The sequence below is a fragment of the Tupaia chinensis genome, unplaced genomic scaffold (assembly GCF_000334495.1).
Source record: "Tupaia chinensis unplaced genomic scaffold, TupChi_1.0 Scaffold000275_1, whole genome shotgun sequence".
NCBI classification, from domain to species: Eukaryota; Metazoa; Chordata; class Mammalia; order Scandentia; family Tupaiidae; genus Tupaia; species Tupaia belangeri.
In genome coordinates, this window is record NW_006159757.1 from 1,854,876 (window position 1) to 1,858,485 (window position 3,610).

General features: G+C 44.0%; 2 pseudogenes; both read left to right on the top strand.

Moving 5' to 3' along the window:
• Positions 1–6: 6 nt before the first annotated feature.
• Positions 7–456, top strand: LOC106735017 (60S ribosomal protein L21 pseudogene; annotated as a pseudogene).
• A 1,451-nt stretch (positions 457–1,907) lies between these two features.
• Positions 1,908–2,322, top strand: LOC106735015 (40S ribosomal protein S20 pseudogene; annotated as a pseudogene).
• Positions 2,323–3,610: the final 1,288 nt, after the last annotated feature.

Sequence of the window (3,610 nt, forward strand, 5' to 3'; positions counted from 1 at the left end):
GGCACCTGGTATATGTTCTCTAGGACTTTTGGAAAACAGGGAGTGTTTCCTTTGGCAACATATATGCGAATCTACAAGAAAGGTGGTATTGTAGACTCCAAGGGAATGGGTACTGTTCAAAAAGGAATGCCCCACAAATGTTACCATGGCAAAACTGGAAGAGTCTACAATGTTACCCAGCATGCTGTTGGCATTGTTGTGAACAAACAAGTTAAGGGCAAGATTCTTGCCAAGAGAATCAATGTGCGTATTGAGCATATTAAGCATTCTAAGAGCAGAGACAGCTTCCTAAAACATATGAAGGAAAATGACCAGAAAAAGAAGGAAGCCAAAGAGAAAGGTACCTGGGTTCAACTAAAGCGCCAGCCTGCTCCACCCAGAGAAGCACACTTTGTGAGAACCAATGGAAAGGAGCCTGAGCTACTGGAACCTATTCCCTATGAATTCATGGCATGATGGGTATTAAAAATAATCTGTGGTCTATAAAAGTGTTTGCCTTAATTGAGTAGAATTATGTTCCCTCCGCAAAGATAATTTGTATTGGGCTCTTATTCATTTTGTAATATCTTTATTCAAATTTAGTATTTTTTCACCTGAAAGATGTGAAGTGGTTTGGTTTATACAACAAATAAAACTCAATTGGTTAAGAAAAAAAAAATCTTCTCCTATTTATCACTTCTTACCCCTATAGAAGAGGTAAAGGAGGGAGGTCCAAAGGGTTTCCCTGTAGGAATCACAGGGCTCAGCCAGACATCCAGCATGCTATGCCACCATGAGTGAGTTTTCTTTTAGGTGACACAGGCTTGAGTGGTCAGGAGTATATACCTGGGAGTCATGGTGGCCCTTATGCTTTCTCTCTGTTCTCCAGGACAATGGTCCGTTGCCGAAGCACTGTGAGTGGTTAGAAGTATAATAAGGATTATTCAGGCAGTCAGTGGATATTCACTAGCATCTACAATGGCTAGGCCCTGTCCTGTGTGGCTATGTGGTCATAAAACCTTGCATGTGTAGAGTGCTCTACAGTTTACAAAGCACTTTCTGTTCCATCACCTAATCTTTTGTTGTTATTCTTCCTGCATTATTTTAAAACTGTGGTTAAAAAAAAAATAGAAGATGAGACTTTCCATCATAACCATTTTTCAATGTATAGTTCAGTGGTGTTAAGTCTAGTCCCATCATTGTGCACCTATCTCCAGGATTTTGCATTTTGCAAAACTGAAATGCTGTCCCCATTGAATAACTCTTGTTCCCGTTCTTCTCCATCCCCTAATAACCACTGTTCTACTTCCTGGCTCTCTACATTTAACTACTCCAGATACCTCATATAGGTGGAAGTTACACAGTATTTGCATTTTCGTGACTGGCTTCTCTCACTTGGCATAATGTTCTCAAGGTTCATCATTGTAGCACATGACCCTAATCTTCACAGAAACCCTTCCTGGCTCTCTACATTTAACTACTCCAGATACCTCATATAGGTGGAAGTTACACAGTATTTGCATTTTCGTGACTGGCTTCTCTCACTTGGCATAATGTTCTCAAGGTTCATCATTGTTGTAGCACATGACCCTAATCTTCGCAGAAACCCTTCATGTTGGGTTTCCCATTTCACAGGGGAGAAAATTGAAGTTTAGAAGGATGAAGCAATTATCCAGGGCCAATGTAGTAGATTGAATTGTGCTCTCTAAGGAGATACATCCAAGAGACCAGCAGGTGGTGTGGTGGAGAAGGTACTGGATTCCCACATAGGCAATTGTGGTTTGAGTCCTGGATCTGGTGACTTGAAAATCATGCCAGGGGCAGAGGAAGTGGATGCAGGAGGCACGGAGCTCCATTGCCTGCTCTGCTCCTGACTCACCGCTGTTCGCTCTCCCTGAGGAACAAGTCGGTAAGGAAGCCACGCCCCGTAGCCATGGCTTTTGAAGACACTGGAAAAACACCCATGGAGCCAGAGGTGGCCATTCACCGAATTAGAATTACTTTAACCAGCCTTAACTTAAAGTCCCTGGAGAAAGTGTGGGCTGACTTAATCAGAAGTGCAAAGGAAACGAATCTCAAGATGAGAGGACCAGTTCGGATGCCTACTGAGGTTTTGAGAATCACTACAAGAAAAACACCTTGTGGTGAAGGTTCTAAGACTTGGGATCATTTCCAGATGAGAATCCACAAGTGACTCATTGATTTGCACAGTCCTTCTGAGATTGTTAAACAGATTACTTCCATCCGTACTGAGCCAGGAGTAGAGGTTGAAGTCACCATTGCGGATGCCTAAGTCAACTATTTTAATAAATTGATTATCATCTGTTAAAAAAAAAAAAAAGAGGAACCAGCAGTTAGCGTAATGGCTTTGCCGCTGGACTCCCATGTAGTCGACCACGGTTCACGTCCCGGACCCGGTGGCTTAAAACTCATGCCGGGTGCGTGTCCGTGCGTGCCCAAGATCCCGAGAGGAGAATGGAGGAGAAGGGATTGCGGTGTGGCCATCCCCCCGGGGGGTTGATTTCTTGCTTTCTGTCTCTCTGTCTCTCTCTGTCTTTCTGGTGAGTGCACGTGCCCTCTAGCAAAAACCTCTCCAAAAAAAAAAAAAAACAAGAAAGAAAATCACACCAGGTGCATTTGCATCCCTGCCCAAAATTGCCCGTGGAGAATGGAGGAGAAATAATGGTAGCGTGGCCATCCCTCTGGGCAATGATTTCTTACTTTCTCTGTCTCTGTCTCTCTCTCTCTGATGAGCACACATGTCCTATGGCAAACTAAATAAATAAATAAAATAAAGTAAAATAAAATAGAGATCTGTCCAAGGCCCAATTCCCAGTAGCTGTGAATGTGACCTTATTTGGAAACAGGATCTTTGCAGATGTTACGAAATGATGGATCTCGAGATAAGTTTATGTCATATTTGGGGTGGGCTCTAAATCTAATGACTGATGTCCTCATAAGGGAAAAAGGAGGGTGATTTGAGATACACAAAGATACAGGAAGAAGGCCATGCGAAGATGGAGACGAGTGATGCCGTTGCTAGCCAGGGCACACCAAGATCCACTGGACACTGGAAAAGGCAGGGAAGGATCCTCCCCTAGAGTCCTTGGAGGGAGCTTGGCCCTGCTGACACCTTGATTTTGGATGTCTGGCCTCCAGAACTGTGAGACCAATTCCCTGTTTTAAGCCACCCATTCTAATGAGTTTGTTACATTGACGCCAGCAAAGGAATACAGCTCATAAGTTGAAAACTGACTCAAATTCAGAGGCTGGGGCTTCCAGCCCAGTATTCTTCCTGGGAGAATGAATCAGGAGAGAATTCAATGAGGGCAAGGACATTTCTTTGCATGAGGGAAAGAAAAGAGTATTTTGGGGCCAGCCAGATAGTGTGGTAGTTAAGGCAGCTGAACTTCACAGGCTGACTTTGTGGTTCAAGCTCCAGTCTGTGGCTTCAAAAACAGGCCTGGTATACGCATATATGACCAAAATCCAGAGAGAAGGCATTGTGGCATAACCATTACCCACTTGGGGGTGATTTCTCACTTTCTCTCCTCCTAACCTCCCCTCCTCCCCCCGCATATGGCCTAGAGGAAAAGTGAAAGGACTAGTTTGCGAGGAGGCCCCATCCCAA